Source organism: Ambystoma mexicanum, assembly GCF_040938575.1.
Source record: "Ambystoma mexicanum isolate Mex_15411 chromosome 12 unlocalized genomic scaffold, UKY_AmexF1_1 Mex_chr12_unloc.2, whole genome shotgun sequence".
Lineage (NCBI taxonomy): Eukaryota > Metazoa > Chordata > Amphibia > Caudata > Ambystomatidae > Ambystoma > Ambystoma mexicanum.
In genome coordinates, this window is record NW_027182323.1 from 8414087 (window position 1) to 8424697 (window position 10611).

General features: G+C 43.7%; 1 non-coding gene across 1 annotated transcript; it reads right to left on the reverse strand.

The window, feature by feature from the left end:
* Positions 1 to 6930: 6930 nt before the first annotated feature.
* Positions 6931 to 7016, reverse strand: TRNAY-GUA (transfer RNA tyrosine (anticodon GUA)). The gene is given in 2 exon segments: positions 6931 to 6966; positions 6980 to 7016. It is a non-coding gene; the product is annotated as a tRNA-Tyr (tRNA).
* Between the last annotated feature and the right edge of the window lie 3595 nt (positions 7017 to 10611).

A 10611-nucleotide genomic window follows, 5' to 3' on the forward strand; every position in this document is an offset into this window, starting at 1 on the left:
TAATTTGAGTTCATAATATATTCTGAACCATTGTACCTGCGTAGTACAAAAAGGACGCACAGTCGGAGAGGAGATTGCAACAACTATCTTTTTAACTGCTAACATTGAACTGGCTTCCTTTTGCCAGTCCTCCTCTCACTAACCCAATGTCACACTTAAGACGCCCCCAACAGGGGGCCTTGGGCTTAAAAGCACAGGGGATCGTAACACCACCCCTGGACAAATGTTCAAAACTCTGAATCAGCACTCTTCGACCCAGCGGCTTCCTTGTTACTTGTTGGGGTCTGGTGCCCATTTCACTGGTGCCACTACCTCCTAGCGGGTTACCCAACAGTCCACCTCGAGCTGCACCTCCACTGGGCGGGACCCAAAGGTTGTCCCGAGGCTCCCGGTGCTGCAGATCTGGTTCTAGTTCCGGCGGAGGTGATTCACAGTCCTCTCTCTCGACCAGGTGTTTGAACAAAGAGCTGTTTCTCGTGATCTCCTTGTCTTCGACCAACCTAATCCTCCTCTGGCTTTATGGTCTATTGTAGAACCTCTCCACTCATTTGCCCACATTTTACCTTTGATAGTACTGGGACAAGGAAGGGGCGACCCTGGTGGCGTGGGCGATTTCGGGGGATCTTGGGCAAAACCAGGACTTTCGGGAGAGGCTTAGAAATTCATCAGAGAATCCTGGGCTCCCAAAACCAAGAAGGCCTACAGAGGTGCTTGGGATAAGTGGAGTAAATGGTGCATGGAGAGGGAAATACATCCTGTTCAAACAGATGTAGTCGATGTGGTGAAATTCCTGGTCAATCAGGCAGCTCAGGGTAGAGTATACTGGACTATTTACACATATCGTTCAGCGATTTCGGTAGGGCATGAAAACGTAGAAAGTCACCCCTTGGGCGAACATCCACTGGCGTGTAGAGTACTCAAAGGAATAAAAAGTATGATACCACCGGCTCTGAGATATCACCGTCTTTGGGACGTTAGTGGGGTGTTGAGATTGTTTGAGTCCTGGCCGGATAATGGCGGTCTGTCCAGGAAGGCTCTGTGGGCTAATCTGACTACCCTGCTCTGCTTAATATCGTGCAAAAGGGTCTCGGACATCAGGGCTCAGGAAGTGGACTGGAAATTGTTTTCGCCGACAGGCGTTCCCTTTCATATAACAAAGAGAACTAACACAGGGATCAGGACAGTCGATTATGCAGCATTTCCAGAAGGGCCCAAATTATGTCCAGTCAGTGGTTTGAAGCTGTATGAAAGTAACTCAACACAGTTCAGGTCCACAGTGGAATCACAATTGTGATAAGGAAACCCTTTATGGCAGTTTGGACAGCTACCTTGGCAAGATGGGTGAAGTGGTGCATGAGCCAAGCTGGCGTAGGTACAAGTCATTTCGGAGCACATTCGGTTAGGGGTGCCATGGCATCCACAGCATTCAGAATGGGGGCATGCCTAGCGGACATTTTGAAGGCAGGGGTTTGGTCCAACAAGTCGACTTTTAAGAACTTTTATTTTAGACCAATCGGCCAGGTGACTACGTTGGTAGTGAGTAAGCTTGGAACAAGCATAATCCGAGCCTACCCGTCTTGACATAGAATACTGATTTTCAATACATTTGTAATAGAAAGTCATGATTCTATTAAAGATACTGAGGCAAAGGATTATCCCACCCTATCAATTGCGTAAATAGACTGGAATGACTGTGATCAGAATTACTGATTATAAGGAAGTTTGGAATTTAATTTCTGACATGTTCTTTTGCGATTGCCCACCCAGTTTATAGTGGAGTTTTTCATTGGTGCTGTTTGTGAATTGGCAGGTACAGAACCCAAGACGTCAAGTACATGAGGAGTAAAAGAGACGTGGTGGAGGTTTCCAGCGTTAACTGGTTGGGACGCAGTTATGGATCAGCGAAAGAAAGAGGCCGAAGGAAGGCAGACGATGTTATACTGGACTTTAGTGTATGATTGGTTACAAGAAGTCACATAAAAGAAGAACCAATTAAATACAAACTCATATATCGCTAAAATTCATGGGATTTGTAGTTTTAGCTGTTTCTTTTTATGGTTGTGTTTTTTAAAGTTGTTGGCTGCTCGAGAAGTAAAGAGTTGAGCATAATCTTTCGCCTCCATGACTTTAATAGAATCATGTCTTTCTATTACGAATGCATTGAAAATCTGTATTTATTGTGTAATTTGTGCAGATTTCAAGCCATCCCGCAAAAAACATAGTGGTATTTCAGTCCTGCGTTTTCATAGTGTTTACAAGCCTGTCACTTACCTGCCATGACTCCACTATTACTCTATCCCCCCAACCCCCAATCCACCCATTACTCTCCAAACATTCACCTGTCGGTCTAACATTTGTAAACAATACAAGATAGAAAAGCATACTTATTCTGACATCAAGTGTTTAAAACAATGCACCTTCAAACAATGACTACATTTAATAAAAATTGCAATAACATATTTGATATTAAGCTGTGGTGGATATATAGATGATCTGCTGTGTATTTCTGCGATTTTTTAAATACGAAAACTTTCACATTACAAAAAAAAAAGCCACTTAGAAATGCGGGGGGTTCAACCCGCGACCTCATTGCCACAAGTCATGCCCTCCACCTCCGAGCAACATCCGCGAAGCACAATAGTGCCTTCCTGAATAAAGGATTAATGCATGATCCGTGGAACCAGGCTACGTAGCTCTCTGTGTTTAACCCATTCCTTTTTTGCTCATTTCACCCACACTGGAATCGTGGCTTGACAGGTATGTATTACAATACAACAAACATTGGGATTGCTTGGTTCTTTCTCAGTCGCTCTTTTCCCAGTACATAAATGCAGAATGCTAACTCTTTTACGCGGGACCGAGCCTCATCCTTTGAAACCCCAGGCAGCCTGCCTGCGCTGGGAACGTGTTCTTTCTGTTTAATCTGCGATGTTTTTCATGAAATAAGCATACAAAATAACGTGTTTGTATTTATAGGGGGTACTTCATTTCCAGAGAACAGGGTTTTTTTTATCAATAGGAGCCCAGCTGTATTTCTGCACGAGTTACTGGCGACCTCCCTACACATAATACAAAATGGCTGCCACGTCCACAGGAAACACATCATGTCTCTTCTGATTCTCTCGGTACTTCTACTACCCCAGCACCCCTCCCTCCACGTAAAGCACCCTGTTCTGTTGGTATAAGAATTTGGTAATTCTTAAAATGCTACCAAAAAAAAAAATGTCCTTCGAGCCGGATTTGAACCAGTGACCTAAGGATATCTAAATTTCCACTACAGTCCTCCGCTCTACCAACTGAGCTATCGAAGGCTCCTGGCTTTGTACGCTATGAATAGCATATTTTTGTATCTCATCACAGAATGTTGTTCCTTCTGTTTTATAAATCTATTTCTCAAAGCAATATACAGTAAAATGTACCTCTAAACAAATCCCTGGCCCTTTCTATATTTGGTAAGTGAAAAAGGGAAACATTTTAAGAGAAAATTGAGAGTGAAAGTGACTAAGATACATCCTGCAAATATAGCTGTATACTGCTGTCTTCGGATTTCTTGTATTTCCTATGTTTCTATTAAAATGGCATAATGAAGTAACAGTTGATACAGATGGGGCTTAATAGCCGCCGATTAACAGACTCGCCAGCCAGCAAGCTGCTGAAACACTAAATGCCCACTGCAAAGCTATACAATGTTGAATGTAAATCTTACGTAATTTGAGTTCATAATATATTCTGAACCATTGTACCTGCGTAGTACAAAAAGGACGCACAGTCGGAGAGGAGATTGCAACAACTATCTTTTTAACTGCTAACATTGAACTGGCTTCCTTTCGCCAGTCCTCCTCTCACTAACCCAATGTCACACTTAACACGCCCCCAACAGGGGGCCTTGGGCTTAAAAGCACAGGGGATCGTAACACCACCCCTGGACAAATGTTCAAAACTCTGAATCAGCACTCTTCGACCCAGCGGCTTCCTTGTTACTTGTTGGGGTCTGGTGCCCATTTCACTGGTGCCACTACCTCCTAGCGGGTTACCCAACAGTCCACCTCGAGCTGCACCTCCACTGGGCGGGACCCAAAGGTTGTCCCGAGGCTCCCGGTGCTGCAGATCTGGTTCTAGTTCCGGCGGAGGTGATTCACAGTCCTCTCTCTCGACCAGGTGTTTGAACAAAGAGCTGTTTCTCGTGATCTCCTTGTCTTCGACCAACCTAATCCTCCTCTGGCTTTATGGTCTATTGTAGAACCTCTCCACTCATTTGCCCACATTTTACCTTTGATAGTACTGGGACAAGGAAGGGGCGACCCTGGTGGCGTGGGCGATTTCGGGGGATCTTGGGCAAAACCAGGACTTTCGGGAGAGGCTTAGAAATTCATCAGAGAATCCTGGGCTCCCAAAACCAAGAAGGCCTACAGAGGTGCTTGGGATAAGTGGAGTAAATGGTGCATGGAGAGGGAAATACATCCTGTTCAAACAGATGTAGTCGATGTGGTGAAATTCCTGGTCAATCAGGCAGCTCAGGGTAGAGTATACTGGACTATTTACACATATCGTTCAGCGATTTCGGTAGGGCATGAAAACGTAGAAAGTCACCCCTTGGGCGAACATCCACTGGCGTGTAGAGTACTCAAAGGAATAAAAAGTATGATACCACCGGCTCTGAGATATCACCGTCTTTGGGACGTTAGTGGGGTGTTGAGATTGTTTGAGTCCTGGCCGGATAATGGCGGTCTGTCCAGGAAGGCTCTGTGGGCTAATCTGACTACCCTGCTCTGCTTAATATCGTGCAAAAGGGTCTCGGACATCAGGGCTCAGGAAGTGGACTGGAAATTGTTTTCGCCGACAGGCGTTCCCTTTCATATAACAAAGAGAACTAACACAGGGATCAGGACAGTCGATTATGCAGCATTTCCAGAAGGGCCCGAATTATGTCCAGTCAGTGGTTTGAAGCTGTATGAAAGTAACTCAACACAGTTCAGGTCCACAGTGGAATCACAATTGTGATAAGGAAACCCTTTATGGCAGTTTGGACAGCTACCTTGGCAAGATGGGTGAAGTGGTGCATGAGCCAAGCTGGCATAGGTACAAGTCATTTCGGAGCACATTCGGTTAGGGGTGCCATGGCATCCACAGCATTCAGAATGGGGGCATGCCTAGCGGACATTTTGAAGGCAGGGGTTTGGTCCAACAAGTCGACTTTTAAGAACTTTTATTTTAGACCAATCGGCCAGGTGACTACGTTGGTAGTGAGTAAGCTTGGAACAAGCATAATCCGAGCCTACCCGTCTTGACATAGAATACTGATTTTCAATACATTTGTAATAGAAAGTCATGATTCTATTAAAGATACTGAGGCAAAGGATTATCCCACCCTATCAATTGCGTAAATAGACTGGAATGACTGTGATCGGAATTACTGATTATAAGGAAGTTTGGAATTTAATTTCTGACATGTTCTTTTGCGATTGCCCACCCAGTTTATAGTGGAGTTTTTCATCGGTGCTGTTTGTGAATTGGCAGGTACAGAACCCAAGACGTCAAGTACATGAGGAGTAAAAGAGACGTGGTGGAGGTTTCCAGCGTTAACTGGTTGGGACGCAGTTATGGATCAGCGAAAGAAAGAGGCCGAAGGAAGGCAGACGATGTTATACTGGACTTTAGTGTATGATTGGTTACAAGAAGTCACATAAAAGAAGAACCAATTAAATACAAACTCATATATCGCTAAAATTCATGGGATTTGTAGTTTTAGCTGTTTCTTTTTATGGTTGTGTTTTTTAAAGTTGTTGCTGCTCGAGAAGTAAAGAGTTGAGCATAATCTTTCGCCTCCATGACTTTAATAGAATCATGTCTTTCTATTACGAATGCATTGAAAATCTGTATTTATTGTGTAATTTGTGCAGATTTCAAGCCATCCCGCAAAAAACATAGTGGTATTTCAGTCCTGCGTTTTCATAGTGTTTACAAGCCTGTCACTTACCTGCCATGACTCCACTATTACTCTATCCCCCCAACCCCCAATCCACCCATTACTCTCCAAACATTCACCTGTCGGTCTAACATTTGTAAACAATACAAGATAGAAAAGCATACTTATTCTGACATCAAGTGTTTAAAACAATGCACCTTCAAACACTGACTACATTTAATAAAAATTGCAATAACATATTTGATATTAAGCTGTGGTGGATATATAGATGATCTGCTGTGTATTTCTGCGATTTTTTAAATACGAAAACTTTCACATTACAAAAAAAAAAGCCACTTAGAAATGCTGGGGGTTCAACCCGCGACCTCATTGCCACAAGTCATGCCCTCCACCTCCGAGCAACATCCGCGAAGCACAATAGTGCCTTCCTGAATAAAGGATTAATGCATGATCCGTGGAACCAGGCTACGTAGCTCTCTGTGTTTAACCCATTCCTTTTTTGCTCATTTCACCCACACTGGAATCGTGGCTTGTAAGGTATGTATTACAATACAACAAACATTGGGATTGCTTGGTTCTTTCTCAGTCGCTCTTTTCCCAGTACATAAATGCAGAATGCTAACTCTTTTACGCGGGACCGAGCCTCATCCTTTGAAACCCCAGGCAGCCGGCCTGCGCTGGGAACGTGTTCTTTCTGTTTAATCTGCGATGTTTTTCATGAAATAAGCATACAAAATAACATGTTTGTATTTATAGGGGGTACTTCATTTCCAGAGAACAGGGGTTTTTTTATCAATAGGAGCCCAGCTGTATTTCTGCACGAGTTACTGGCGACCTCCCTACACATAATACAAAATTGCTGCCACGTCCACAGGAAACACATCATGTCTCTTCTGATTCTCTCGGTACTTCTACTACCCCAGCACCCCTCCCTCCACGTAAAGCACCCTGTTCTGTTGGTATAAGAATTTGGTAATTCTTAAAATGCTACCAAAAAAAAAATGTCCTTCGAGCCGGATTTGAACCAGCGACCTAAGGATATCTGAATTTCCACTACAGTCCTCCGCTCTACCAACTGAGCTATCGAAGGATCCTGGCTTTGTACGCTATGAATAGCATATTTTTGTATCTCATCACAGAATGTTGTTCCTTCTGTTTTATAAATCTATTTCTCAAAGCAATATACAGTAAAATGTACCTCTAAACAAATCCCTGGCCCTTTCTATATTTGGTAAGTGAAAAAGGGAAACATTTTAAGAGAAAATTGAGAGTGAAAGTGACTAAGATACATCCTGCAAATATAGCTGTATACTGCTGTCTTCGGATTTCTTGTATTTCCTATGTTTCTATTAAAATGGCATAATGAAGTAACAGTTGATACAGATGGGGCTTAATAGCCGCCGATTAACAGACTCGCCAGCCAGCAAGCTGCTGAAACACTAAATGCCCACTGCAAAGCTATACAATGTTGAATGTAAATCTTACGTAATTTGAGTTCATAATATATTCTGAACCATTGTACCTGCGTAGTACAAAAAGGACGCACAGTCGGAGAGGAGATTGCAACAACTATCTTTTTAACTGCTAACATTGAACTGGCTTCCTTTCGCCAGTCCTCCTCTCACTAACCCAATGTCACACTTAACACGCCCCCAACAGGGGGCCTTGGGCTTAAAAGCACAGGGGATCGTAACACCACCCCTGGACAAATGTTCAAAACTCTGAATCAGCACTCTTCGACCCAGCGGCTTCCTTGTTACTTGTTGGGGTCTGGTGCCCATTTCACTGGTGCCACTACCTCCTAGCGGGTTACCCAACAGTCCACCTCGAGCTGCACCTCCACTGGGCGGGACCCAAAGGTTGTCCCGAGGCTCCCGGTGCTGCAGATCTGGTTCTAGTTCCGGCGGAGGTGATTCACAGTCCTCTCTCTCGACCAGGTGTTTGAACAAAGAGCTGTTTCTCGTGATCTCCTTGTCTTCGACCAACCTAATCCTCCTCTGGCTTTATGGTCTATTGTAGAACCTCTCCACTCATTTGCCCACATTTTACCTTTGATAGTACTGGGACAAGGAAGGGGCGACCCTGGTGGCGTGGGCGATTTCGGGGGATCTTGGGCAAAACCAGGACTTTCGGGAGAGGCTTAGAAATTCATCAGAGAATCCTGGGCTCCCAAAACCAAGAAGGCCTACAGAGGTGCTTGGGATAAGTGGAGTAAATGGTGCATGGAGAGGGAAATACATCCTGTTCAAACAGATGTAGTCGATGTGGTGAAATTCCTGGTCAATCAGGCAGCTCAGGGTAGAGTATACTGGACTATTTACACATATCGTTCAGCGATTTCGGTAGGGCATGAAAACGTAGAAAGTCACCCCTTGGGCGAACATCCACTGGCGTGTAGAGTACTCAAAGGAATAAAAAGTATGATACCACCGGCTCTGAGATATCACCGTCTTTGGGACGTTAGTGGGGTGTTGAGATTGTTTGAGTCCTGGCCGGATAATGGCGGTCTGTCCAGGAAGGCTCTGTGGGCTAATCTGACTACCCTGCTCTGCTTAATATCGTGCAAAAGGGTCTCGGACATCAGGGCTCAGGAAGTGGACTGGAAATTGTTTTCGCCGACAGGCGTTCCCTTTCATATAACAAAGAGAACTAACACAGGGATCAGGACAGTCGATTATGCAGCATTTCCAGAAGGGCCCAAATTATGTCCAGTCAGTGGTTTGAAGCTGTATGAAAGTAACTCAACACAGTTCAGGTCCACAGTGGAATCACAATTGTGATAAGGAAACCCTTTATGGCAGTTTGGACAGCTACCTTGGCAAGATGGGTGAAGTGGTGCATGAGCCAAGCTGGCGTAGGTACAAGTCATTTCGGAGCACATTCGGTTAGGGGTGCCATGGCATCCACAGCATTCAGAATGGGGGCATGCCTAGCGGACATTTTGAAGGCAGGGGTTTGGTCCAACAAGTCGACTTTTAAGAACTTTTATTTTAGACCAATCGGCCAGGTGACTACGTTGGTAGTGAGTAAGCTTGGAACAAGCATAATCCGAGCCTACCCGTCTTGACATAGAATACTGATTTTCAATACATTTGTAATAGAAAGTCATGATTCTATTAAAGATACTGAGGCAAAGGATTATCCCACCCTATCAATTGCGTAAATAGACTGGAATGACTGTGATCAGAATTACTGATTATAAGGAAGTTTGGAATTTAATTTCTGACATGTTCTTTTGCGATTGCCCACCCAGTTTATAGTGGAGTTTTTCATTGGTGCTGTTTGTGAATTGGCAGGTACAGAACCCAAGACGTCAAGTACATGAGGAGTAAAAGAGACGTGGTGGAGGTTTCCAGCGTTAACTGGTTGGGACGCAGTTATGGATCAGCGAAAGAAAGAGGCCGAAGGAAGGCAGACGATGTTATACTGGACTTTAGTGTATGATTGGTTACAAGAAGTCACATAAAAGAAGAACCAATTAAATACAAACTAATATATCGCTAAAATTCATGGGATTTGTAGTTTTAGCTGTTTCTTTTTATGGTTGTGTTTTTTAAAGTTGTTGGCTGCTCGAGAAGTAAAGAGTTGAGCATAATCTTTCGCCTCCATGACTTTAATAGAATCATGTCTTTCTATTACGAATGCATTGAAAATCTGTATTTATTGTGTAATTTGTGCAGATTTCAAGCCATCCCGCAAAAAACATAGTGGTATTTCAGTCCTGCGTTTTCATAGTGTTTACAAGCCTGTCACTTACCTGCCATGACTCCACTATTACTCTATCCCCCCAACCCCCAATCCACCCATTACTCTCCAAACATTCACCTGTCGGTCTAACATTTGTAAACAATACAAGATAGAAAAGCATACTTATTCTGACATCAAGTGTTTAAAACAATGCACCTTCAAACACTGACTACATTTAATAAAAATTGCAATAACATATTTGATATTAAGCTGTGGTGGATATATAGATGATCTGCTGTGTATTTCTGCGATTTTTTAAATACGAAAACTTTCACATTACAAAAAAAAAGCCACTTAGAAATGCGGGGGGTTCAACCCGCGACCTCATTGCCACAAATCATGCCCTCCACCTCCGAGCAACATCCGCGAAGCACAATAGTGCCTTCCTGAATAAAGGATTAATGCATGATCCGTGGAACCAGGCTACGTAGCTCTCTGTGTTTAACCCATTCCTTTTTTGCTCATTTCACCCACACTGGAATCATGGCTTGTAAGGTATGTATTACAATACAACAAACATTGGGATTGCTTGGTTCTTTCTCAGTCGCTCTTTTCCCAGTACATAAATGCAGAATGCTAACTCTTTTACGCGGGACCGAGCCTCATCCTTTGAAACCCCAGGCAGCCGGCCTGCGCTGGGAACGTGTTCTTTCTGTTTAATCTGCGATGTTTTTCATGAAATAAGCATACAAAATAACATGTTTGTATTTATAGGGGGTACTTCATTTCCAGAGAACAGGGGTTTTTTTATCAATAGGAGCCCAGCTGTATTTCTGCACGAGTTACTGGCGACCTCCCTACACATAATACAAAATTGCTGCCACGTCCACAGGAAACACATCATGTCTCTTCTGATTCTCTCGGTACTTCTACTACCCCAGCACCCCTCCCTCCACGTAAAGCACCCTGTTCTGTTGGTATAAGAATTTGGTAATTCT